This window comes from Rhinolophus ferrumequinum, chromosome 17 (genome assembly GCF_004115265.2).
Source record: "Rhinolophus ferrumequinum isolate MPI-CBG mRhiFer1 chromosome 17, mRhiFer1_v1.p, whole genome shotgun sequence".
Lineage (NCBI taxonomy): Eukaryota > Metazoa > Chordata > Mammalia > Chiroptera > Rhinolophidae > Rhinolophus > Rhinolophus ferrumequinum.
The window spans coordinates 18,664,847-18,677,269 of record NC_046300.1 but is presented as its reverse complement, the minus strand read 5'-3'; the positions used below and the strand labels follow the sequence as shown (position 1 = coordinate 18,677,269).

General features: G+C 39.0%; 1 protein-coding gene across 4 annotated transcripts in view; it reads right to left on the bottom strand.

Annotated features, from left to right (window-relative positions):
* OSBPL10 (oxysterol binding protein like 10) overlaps positions 1 to 12,423 on the bottom strand; it is a 261,600-nt gene that overhangs the window by 115,082 nt on the left and 134,095 nt on the right. The gene's annotated exons all lie outside the window — the stretch shown is intronic.

Below are 12,423 nucleotides of genomic sequence, written 5' to 3'. Positions count from 1 at the left end.
GTCTCTTTAATAAATGGTATTGGGAAAACTGGACACACATACAAAAGAATAAAACTGGACCACTATCTTACACAATACACAAAAATTAACCCAAATGGATTAAAGACTTGAATTTAATACTTAAAACCATAAAATTCCTAGAAGAAAATATAGGGCATAGCTTCTTGACATTGGTCTTAGCAATGAGTTTTTGAATTTGACACCAAAAGCAAAGGCAAGAAAAGCAAAAATAAACAAGTGGGATGACATCAAACTAGAAGCTTCTGTACAGCAAAGGAAACCATCAACAAAATGAAAAACTAACATGCAGAATGGCAGAAAGTATTTGCATATCTGATAAGGGGCTAAAATCCAAAATATATAAAGAACTCATACAACTCAATAGAAAAAAAATCACCTGATTTAAAAAGAAAAAACAGGCAGAGGATCTGCATAGAAATGTTCTGAAGACATCCAGATGGCCAACAGGTACATAAAAAGATGTTCAACATTACTAATCATCAGGGAAATCATCAGGAAATCAAACCACAATGAGATATTACCTCATACCTGGTAGAATGGCTATTATCAAAAAGATAAGAAATAAATGTTGGCGAGAAAGTACAGAAAAGGGAATCCTTGTATGCTGTTGGTGGGAATATAAAGTGGTGCGTCCATTATAGAAAACAGTATGAAATTTCCTCAAAAAATTAAAAATAGAACTACCGTATGATTTAGCAATTCCACTTCTGAGTATTTATCAGAAGAAAACAAAAAACACTAACTTGAAAAGATGTATGCACCCCCATGTTCAATGCAGCATTATTTATAATAGCCAAGATATGGAAATAACCTGTGTCCACTAATGAATCAATAAAGAAAATGTGACAGAGAGAGAGAAAGAGAGAGAGAGAAATATACAGCCATAAAAAAGAATAAAATCTTGCCATTTGCAACAACATGGATGAACCTTGTGGGCATTATGCCAAGTTAATTAAGTCAGACAGAGAAAGACTTGTTTATAAGTGACAACTTAAAACAAAAACCAAGCTCATAGACATAGAGACAAATTGATGGTTGCCAGAGGCAGAGTGTGGGCGGTGGGTGAAATGGATGAAAGTGATGAAAAGGCACAAACTTCCAGTTATAAAATAATAAAGTCGTGGGGATGTAATATACAGCATGGTGACTACAGTTAACAATATTGTATTACATATTTGAAAGTTGCTAAGAAAGTAGCAACTTAAAAGTCCTCATCAGAAGAAAAAAATTCTGTAACTATGTATGGTGACAGATGTTAACTAGACTTATTGTGATCATTTCACAATATATGTCAATATCAAATTATGTTGTATACCTGAAACTAATATGTCAATTATACACCTCAATTTTAAGGGAAGAAGAGCAGAGGTTCAAATAACAGCATACAGAATCCTAGGCCCCTCAACAGCTAGTAGAATTGGATTCATGAGTTTTAAAGGAGATGACATACAAAAGTAAAATTGTGAGGTTGCAAAATAGGTAAATTCTATATTCTAGACAACAAATGCAGGGAACCTAGGCTATCTAGGAGTAGACAGTAAACTATAATATCGCAGGTTGAAGTAAATCTGATTTCAGCAATATGTTTTAGTTTTGTTACCATGAAACTAATTTTTTAAATTAACTTTATTGAGATTTAATTTATCTACAATAAAACAAATCCATTTTAAGTACATTTCAGTGAGTTTTGATAAATGTATATAGTTGTGTAATCACTATCACAATGAAGATATAGAAATTTTCATCACTCCAAAAACATCCAACCCTCCCCCCCAAAAAATGAACTAGATAAAATTCAGATTAAAGCAACAAAACATTATGGTGGGGTGGGAGAAAGTTGGCTAAGGAAGGTGGGCAGTTAAGGAAACGAATATAACTCACCAGCAACTCTATAATACCCAAGTATCTAACGCAGATGGGAGAGGGGAATAACCACAGTCCCTTGCTTCTGCTGATAACAGAAAAACATGACTGGGTTTTAAATGAGGAAAAACACCTATCTTATCCTAACATACTACTATGAGCCACTAGGAGAAAATAAAGTCCTTTGCAGAAATCACCACAAATAAGATCATAAAACAAGTTCCAAGGGTGGCTTGAGTGCCACAGGATGAACTGAGCCAACTGCCCCTGTCTACTCACTCAATATCCAAAATCTGTTATTATCTCAAGGTCTAACGCACTTACAGGAAGACTCCTTTGTATTAAATTGCCACATGAGGTAAAACAGGCAGAAGTCTTTTGTCACAGAACTGTGACAAAAAATAATCAGCCACTTAGCTTTCTTCTCAGCGCAAGGCTTCAAACATGTCTAAACCATGAATTACTATGAACCAGAGGGCAGAGGAAGATAGTCCCTTTATTTACACATATATATATAATTTTACTTAATATATATATATTTGCTTAATATATATATTATATATACATATATACATATATTATATATATACATATTATATATATACATATATTATATATTATACATATATATATATAATTTTGCTTAACAATCCAGGGCAACTCTACCAGGGGTCCTGGTGACTTGTGCAGACCAGAGGGTGCAGGTCTATGTGGACCAACAGCCAGTCCACACTGGCCTCACTTTCTGGTGAATTCCTACTGCAGTTAACTATTGCAGCACTGAATAATTTCCACATTAGCTTAATCGATCACCTAGATTATCAAGTCCCTCTACAAGAGCCAGGGCTGCATACATCACTCCATGCCCCCACATCAGAGACCAGCGCTGGACCCACAGTGAGTGCAATAGCCAACGTGGTTTGATTGGTGATAATCAAGCTGTTTGCTTTCCAGAAACAGGCTCAGGGAATACACGTGTACAGTAAGACTGCAAGGGGAAATAAGACAGTCTAGGATGCTTGTGATGGTTAATTTTATGTGTCGACTTGGCTGGGCCAGGGTGCCCAGGTATTTGAACAAACATTATTCTGGATATTTCTGTAAGAGTGTCTTTGGATGAGACTAACATGTAAACTGGTGAATTTTGAGCCAAGCAAACTGCACTCCATAATGGCCTTCCATGATGGGCCTCTCCCAATCAGCTGATGGCCTGAATAGAACAAAAGACTGACCTCGCCTGAGCAACAGGAAATTCTGCTAGCAGACAACCTTCAGACTTCAACTGCTAGAGTGGCTCTTCCCTTGGTCTCTAGCCTGCCAGCCCATCATGCAGATTTTGGACTTGCCAGCATCCATAATCACATGAACCAATTACACACACACATACACACACACCCCTATTGGTTCTGTTTTCTGAAAATCCTGACTAATATAACGCCATAACAACTCTCATGATAACCTTTAGGAATCCACCAATGTGTGACTCAGCTGCTTATATCCTATTGGCAGCAGGTAGTTTCTCCACTAACTACTTCCCCAGTTCTTGGCATCTGCATGCTTCCCATACACACTCCAAAGTGTGGAGTGGCACAATCTTATTCTAGAGGTCCCACGTGAGACCACCTCAATGTCCAACAGCCAGGCTAGAAGACAAGGCAGCTACAGCTGGCCTGATCAGCTTCGGACACAATGGTGGGGTCACATGGTACAAAACTCAATAAGCTGATTATAGTTAACCACTCAAACCCCCTTTTGAAAATCACTAGTGACTAGGGTGGGAACTGCTTGCAGACTACCCAGACTCTGCCAGTATTATTGGCGGGCACGCTCAGGCATTCCATCGCCTATACAGACTGACGGATTAATCAGAAATGCCATATTTTGCCCAACTCCCAGCATAGGAACTGGTACCTGGGCCAGAATCAACCACTTCATGTCTGTGTGATTTCTCGTGATGGTCTTTTTGATGGGTCAACTTGGTAAGGCTACAATCCACTTGATTCAATCTAACACTCATCTAGATGTTTCTGTAAGGTATTCTGTAGATGTGATTCAAGTTCATAATCAGTTGACTTTAAGATTACCCAGATAAACTGTGAGGACCCGATTCAACGGAAAGGCCTTCAGAGCAGAGCTGAGGCTTCTCTGAAGAAGCAGTAGTTTTGCCTGTATATGGCCATGTCAGCTTGTGCCTGGAAGTTCCTGTCTGCCCGACAGATTTTGGACCTTCCTACTAGTCAGGCCCCACAACTGGACATTAGCCAATGCCTTGCAATAAATCTTAATATATGTCACCTACTGGTTTCTCTGGTTTCTCTTTGCCTTAACCTCTTTATGTCTCGGTTTCCTGTCTGTAAAATAGAGACACCAGTAGTATTTACCTCACAGGGCTGGCTTGAGGAGAACACAAAGCTGAGCACAGTACCGGGCACATAGCAAGATCCCAACAAGTGGGAAATACTATTGTTTGTATAATAGTTGCTATTGTTGTTAATTAATCCATGCCTTTGAGGAAGGAGCTTAAACACTAGTGAGAGATTTGAAAAATAATTATAATATAAAGATATATTAGCTAAAAATATAGGTAGATATGAAAGTACAACCAAGAACTAAGAGAAGAAACACCTAAGTGTGTCTGGGCATGGTGGAAGGCAGCCCCTGGAAGCACAGAACACCTCTGGGCCCAAGCTCCCCACGGCTTCTGCGTTGGGACTATGACTCCTCTAAAAATACGCTACGGGCAAGAAACTCCTTTCTCAGCAAAAGCTTTAACCAAATCAGCGGAGGAGTGTTTCCCAGAGGATCCCCTGTACGGAAAATCACTCATTTCCTCAAATTTCTATGTGCTAGGTGCTTTGCTAAGGGCCGAGGAGTAAAGAGTTTAGGGGAAAAAACCTTCTATATGCTCTAGATGGAGGGACAAGAGGCAGTCAGATAATAAACAAGTAAACAAATAAATGCCCAATTTCTAAATGTAACCAGACAATAAAGAAAAGAGCCTGGGGAGAGAATCAGCTGCAGATAAGGAAGGAAGTTTGTGAGAGGGAGCGATAACAGTGGGAAACTAGGGATTCGCACTGTTACCGCCAGCGAGGCTGGAAGCTCTTTTTCAACCGAGAACAGCTGTGGTGAGGATCAGAAAATTACGAACACGCCTAGCTTTCTGGGAGACCTGGCAGATACTTCTTTTGTGGTTAATTATGCCCCCAGCCTCCTCCACCTCCCACATGCCCGCCAGCTGTGCCCTGAGCAGATTAAGGCAGCAGAACATCCTTCTCCCAGGGCAGCCGTTGGGAAAATATGAGTTGAGGGTTAATGGGGGACATTATCTCACTGTTTTGCTTTTGTTGTTGTTGTTCACCTGCAGTGCTGTTAATGCCAACATCCAATGCCTCTCAAACCGTGTTCTCAGAGGACCTCTAAGGTGTGCCACGTGTCACACAAATGTTTGTACCCAATTGCCCGGATACAGAGGCTGATAAGGGATCGCAATGCTGGCTGGTCATAAGTACTATTGCAAGTCAACGTGCTTCACAATACCATGTGTCCCCAAAAATAAGACCTAACCGGAAAGTAAGTCCTAGCAGGAGTTTTCAGGAGGACATCCCCTGAACATCTAAGCCCTAATGCGTCTTTTGGAACAAAAATTAATATAAGACCCGGTCTTATTTTCGGGGAAACACGGTAAATGCCCATCTTACCTTCTAAAGTAAATTTGCAATAATAAAACACTACTTTTACCTGTTTTAAAATAGTAAGGATCTGCAATATTTTTATTCAAAAATAAAACTGTTGCTTTTAAACCATTTGGAAATCACTGATATTAACTAACCCCACATCGTATAATGATTGTTGAAAACTGAAGTCTAGAGCAGATTTATTTTGAGAGATGGCAAATTGCTACCAAAAACACACGCTAGGGTTACCTGTCATCTGGATACCTCTCATGGATCCAGAAAGTACACAGGACAATTAATTTAGGACACTTTCAAAAATCAACATTCTGTTCACACAACGGATAAATGCACATTATACCCTAAATGCAGTTTCCCCGGCGATGGGATGGCCCATAATCAGTGATGCCAGGACTGACTGCTACCTTAAAATTGATCAGCTAATAAAATTCATTAGGGTGATATTTTACAGTTACTGCCTCCAGAGCAAAGGCTCCACACGAGTCAAGGTTTCTAACCAGGCATTCACCACATTCATTTGCCCCAGAATCAAACCAAATCATCCTGAAGAGAGAGAATCCCAAGCTGACATCATTTATGAAGAGGGCAGCTTCATTAAAGCACTTCCTTTGAATGTGTGTTAAGCAAATATGACAGTACAAATACAAGAAGAAACACACACAAATTCACATAGCTGGAACCACAAACACACACATCTCCTCCACCTTTTATACTCTGTGAAAGATTTCAAACCGTATTAAATTAAATAGGCTCGATATAGTGGAAACCAGTGCAGCAAACAGCTCTCTCTTCAAAAGGGTAATGTGCCTGGAAACGAATTATTTAACAACAGAAAAAAGGATAAGGATAATTTAAGAAAAGGATAATTCCTATTTGTCAATGAATTCTAATTGAAAGCTTAATTAAATCTAAATTTATGCCTCACAGCCGGCCAACAACATGACCTTTTCCCTCCCTCTTCAAGCTACAGAATCCAGACAAAGTCTATCTATTAAGTGTATTTTTTTTTAAAGTCTCAAATGTCACAAGTAAAAAACACATTCAGTCAAAGCCACAAGAACCTGGGCTCTAAAAAGTTTATTCTAGGGCCCGCCCAGTGGCTCAGGCAGTTAGAGCTCCATGCTTCTAACTCTGAAGGCCACTGGTTCGATTCCCACATGGGCCAGTGGGCTCTCAACCACAATGTTGCCAGTTCAATTCCTGGAGTCCTGCAAGAGATGGTGGGCAGTGCCCCCTGCAACTAAGATTGAACAGGGCACCTTGAGTTGAGCTGCCACTGAGCTCCCGGATGGCTCAGTTGGTTGGAGTGTGTCCTCTCAACCACAAGGTTGCCAGTTCGACTCCCACAAGGGACAGTAGGCTGCGCCCCCTGCAACTAGCAACGGCAACCTGACCTGGAGCTGAGCTGTGCCCTCCACAACTAAGACTGAAAGGACAACAACTTGACTTGGGGAAAAAAAAAAAAGTCCTGGAAGTACACACTGTTCCCCAATAAAGAACTGTTCCCCTTCCCCAATAAAAAATCTTAAAAAAAAAAAAAGTTTATTCTATTTTTCAAATATTTGTTATGCCCATGTCTATTACTATATTTGGATTTGGAGAAAAAAATTAGTAGGTACTCTCTTTAGAGAATTTTCTTAACTCTAATCCAAGGAATAGTTGAAATAAAACCAGTTATAGGCCATAAATAGTCCCATACAGACCCCCAAATCCGTGTACATACACAAACATACACATGCTCTCATGCTCACAGACACACACAAAACATCTCAGGGGCCACTTCTGGGAAACAGTCATGAGGAATTAGGAAAAGAAGAAACATCTTGACTTTCCTTTCTTCTATTCAATTCATGTGTGTTTGCAGATGTGTACACAACACATACACACGTTAGTCTGAACATGTATTAAGGGTTGTATGTTTTCAAAAAGCATCTAGCAAACCAAAATTTTATAAAAATATGCACTGCCCTTGTACCAACTGAACTTGTGTCCATTAAAATATATATGAGCTATATTAAAACCTGTTATAATGCAGAAAAGTATAAAACTTAAAATCCAAATGTATACTATACACTGCAATCAGCACAGGAGTAAACAGCTACGGGTCCAAATTGAGGTTTTAAAAATACATTAGACTGTATTTATAAAATGATTCCAAGGGCACCTTCAGAAGCTCACACTATCATTGCTGCCCTTTCACACCTCAGAGTCATTTAGGTGTCGACCCACCCAGTGTTGTCAGAGTCAGAGGAGACCATATGGATACCTGACTCGACTCTCAACAAATCGCTCACATCCACCCCATATAGTTCTAAGTAACCCCTGAATGCCTCCACCTTCCATTTCTAAAGCACTCCAACTGCTAGAAAATGGGTCTTTAAATCAATATGTTCAACCAACGTGCCCAGCAATTGTGCTAGGGCTAGAAGATGCAGAGATGAATAAGACACAGCTTTCAGCATAAAAATCCAGGGCCTGCACATAGCAGGTACTCAATTAATAACTGTAGAATGGATGGCTGAATCACTGAGCGAGCAAGTTCTCAGTCTACAGCAGTGCTGTCCAAGAGAAACATAATACAAGCCACAAAGAAAAGGCACACACGTAATTTTAAATTTTCTGTAGGCCCATTTAAAAAGGTTAAAAGAAAAAGGTGGCATTAATTTTAATATATTTAATGTAGCCCAACATATGGAAAATATTTTCCTGTCTACATGTAATGAGTATTTAAAAACATTGTTAATAAAACATTTACTTTTTTTGTTGTACTAAGTCTTTGAAATCTGCTGTGCACTGTATACATATGATACATCTCCATTCAGACCAGTACATTCTATAGCTCATTGGCCCATGGATGTAGTAGCTACTGTACTGGAGAGCAAAGTTACACAGCATACCCATCATGGCAGAAAGTTCTACTGGGCAACATGCCTCCAACAGAGGGAGGTAGTAAGTGCACGGTGGGGGCGTGAGGAGGGCAGGAGGCGAGACAAGGGAGGCAGAAACAAGACAGACCATGGGAGGCCTCACTGGCCATGCTGAAGAGCTCAGCCTTTATCTTACAGACAGTGGGGAGCGAGGCGGACATGATAAAATGATCCCATTTAGGAAAATGGCTTCCTGGAGACAGAGTAAGGCATGAACTAGGAGGAAGAAAATCAGGCCATGGAGAAGATGACGTGGATTGAAAGTCACTTCTGAAGTTAAAAATCAGTGGGAATCGGGGGTTTAAAAACACAGATATTCATAGGCCAGGATCAATCCATGATAAACTCTCTTCTAATTCAGGATAAAATCTGAAAAGCAAGGAAAATACAGTATGTTTCTCATAAAACTAAATTTATTTAGTGCAACGAATGACCCTTTATTCTAAGACTATATTGCTTGGGGTGGTGCGGGCATCGAGTGTGCTTTTATGAGATGATGGCAACCACTGATTGTCACTGTGCTTCAAAAATGTCTCTACCAGGCAAAATAAAAAATTTGTAACACTTAAGTTGTTCCTCAAATTCTAAATTTTAGTTTGCAAGTAAAATTCAAAATTCCAGAACCATTGTTTGAAATAATTTCTGAACTTTAAAAAGATGGACATAGGGTCCAATGTGTGTATATGACTCTGTATCCTGATTTTCTTATTTCACTTACACACACACATGAAGTAATAATACTGGCAGGACTTTTAACTTTCCACGTAGTAATTCAGTATGTTAAATGTATTATTTATGTAGCCATTCCTATGAGTTTTGTATTGGACCTATTTACTAGTACGAGTAGCTTTACCCAAATGAACTTTCTTCCTGCTACCCCCCAAGTCCATGGATTATTTCCTCAGGATATATTTCCCAATGGGGAATTTATGAGTCAATGGTAACATGCAGCTTGTTTTATGTTTAGTCCTTACTATTTATTACCAGACTGTAGCAAAAAGACAAGGGACAACACTGCCACCATTTATTAATACCCCAACAAATAATAGACTATCATTATTTCTGGTAATCTGATAGACAACATAGTCTTCATTTTTATTTCTTGAATTGCTATGTTCTCCTCACGATGATATTAAGCCTCCAATTCCCTAAACTCATCTCTCCTAACCACTTCCAGGGAGGACTTCAGGTACTGACCTTTGGTATCTCAATTCTTTATATTCTAGATGATAACCACTTAATCTTTAAAACTGTCCCATTATTTTCGCCCATGCTATGACATTCCATTTAAAATTTATTCTATTGCCTTTGGCTGGGCTATTTTTCTTTTATTCTTCAGATATTCAGGCACATCTGTCTTGTGTATGATGATTTTCTCCATTGCTTCAGTAGTCCTACGTTTATCTTCCCTGTACAGCTCGGTTAAAAGTGCTATTCCATTTTTTTCTAGCTATTTTATAGATGAATACAGTGGGGTCTAAAAGCTGAGGCCTTTATACTCTGAAATTTATACTTTTAAAACTGCAGAACTTTCTGGTATGAATGAAATTTGCTCAGATTAATTCTCAGGGTGGTGGACCTGTCCACATCATAAAATGACAGATGCCACAAAACAGTTACCCTTCTCCAATCAGGAGTGAAGCTGGACATGATAACCCGAGAATCAAAACTTTCAACTCTTCCTTTAAAGGTGTTCAAAACCCTACGATTCTCTCAATTGTCAATGTTTGTACATACTCCTCAACACGTTCACTTAAAATTAATTTTCAGCAAGAAAGGTCACTGATAAACAAAAGCAATCACCTGAAGAGAAATACTCTTGCCCACAAGTACAAAAAACAAATCAAAATGACTATTGGAGAGGTGGCCGGATGGCTCAGTTGGTTAGAGCGCGAGCTCTGAGCAACGGGATTGTCGGTTCAATTCCCACATGGGCCAGTGAGCTGTGCCCTCCACAACTAGAGTGAAGACAATGAGCTGTGCTACCTCTGAGCTGCCAAGGGGCGGCAGATGACTCAGTTGGTTAGAGCGCGTGCTCTTAACAACAAGGTTGCCGTTCAATTCCCGCACGGGACGGTGGGCTGCAAGCCCCGCACAACTAGAATGAAAATGGCAACCGGACTTGGAGCTGAGCTGCACCCTCCACAACTAAGACTGAAGGACAACAACTTGACTTGGAGCTGATGGGTCCTGGAGAAACACACTGTTTCCCAATAAAGTCCTAGAAATACACACTGTTCTCCTTCCCCAATAAAAATCTTTAAAAAAAAAAAAAAGTGCTATGGAAACACCTTGCCTAATTATTTTTCATATTATGAGACTCTGGGAAATTACAATAATCCCTCTGCCCAATAGATGGAAAATGGAGAGCAAACAAAAAGAGCATCATATATGTAATCATTTACAAAGTTTAGATCATACTATACAATCCTTTCCATATCTATATATGTAACTAATACAGGAAAAAAAAACAACCAAGAAGTGAATTCACTGAAAGACTAACAGAATTATGGGTAATTCTGTTTTTCTTCTTTAGGCTTCTTTTGCAATGCATACTTGCATTATATACTTCATATAATAAAGGTTTTTATATACACATATGCAAAGAACATACTTTTATTCTTTCAAAAACTTGACTTTTTAAAAAACAGAGGTAGAAACGATTTGGGCATTATATTGAATCAAATGCTACTGAGAATCAAGCTAAAGTACCTCAACTTTTATTTAGGTCACTTTTCATAAACACAAGCACCCCATTTTTTTTCATACAAACAAAACCTCCTGTCATCACTTGTAACAGTAAGTCTGTCAAAGATTCATTATAATAGAATTAAAAGAATTCTCAAAATACCAAGAACTTTAAACTTGCCTTTTTCCTTTTTTAAAGTTATAGTCTCTAAAGTACTCTCAAAAAAAAAATATCTGCAATGAGGTTTACATAAAAGTGACATAATGGTATTATGGTTACGTTTTTTTTAAGTCTTTATCTGTTAGATGAATATTAAAGCATTTACTGGCACTGCTAAAATGATAAAATATTTAAGATCTCCTTAAAATACTCTAGCAACAAAAAAAAGTGGTGGGGGAAAAGAGGAAACAAGAACAGAAAGTTGGCATTGTTAAAGTTAGGTGATGGGCACCATTATTCTGTTCTACTCCGCGTACATTCAAAGTTTTTCCATAAGGTAGGTTTTTGTAAAGGTGCTATGAAAAATTAAAAGCAATACATACATATGCACAACCATTCCTCATGGCATCCTATGTAGCAAAATTAAATTCTTAGTCAGACTTTTTTTTTTTTAACATCACGGTGACTATTTCAAAGGAAGTATATGACTCTGTATCTTGTCTTTATTAGGCAATAAAGAATATGTAAATCTATCAAGAAAAAGAAAGTCTTTTGTTTGCATCTACAAATTTGACGCAGAAGATTTCAGATTTTCTGTCCTGGACCAGAATCAGACCAAGACAGTCAGCCAACACAGCACTGCTTGGCTCGTGACATTTAAAAAATAAAATAAGATGCAGGCTGTCTCAAGCAGCAGCAAGACCCTATTCTAGGAGTCCCGTTCTCCTGCTTGACACAGAGGACGAGCTCTGCTTCTTCTCTAAGGGGACAAGCTGGTCTGTGCACAAGTCAGCTGCAGACAAAAAGCCTCAACATTGAACAGAAGTTAGGCAGCCAAGATCAACATCTATTTTATAGTCTGTTCTTGATAACAGCTGCAAAGGATGATAGGAATCCTGAGGATGTGGGATCCCCAAACTGATGACTTCCCAGTGTATCAAAGCAAAACAAAACACAGCCCCATATGTGTTCACGAGGTCTCCCAGTTGGAGGGATTTCATGTGCATGATCACAAGGGAGCCTTGAATCTCCCTTAAGAGGTTGGTATGGCCTGGGTTATCTCCACAGA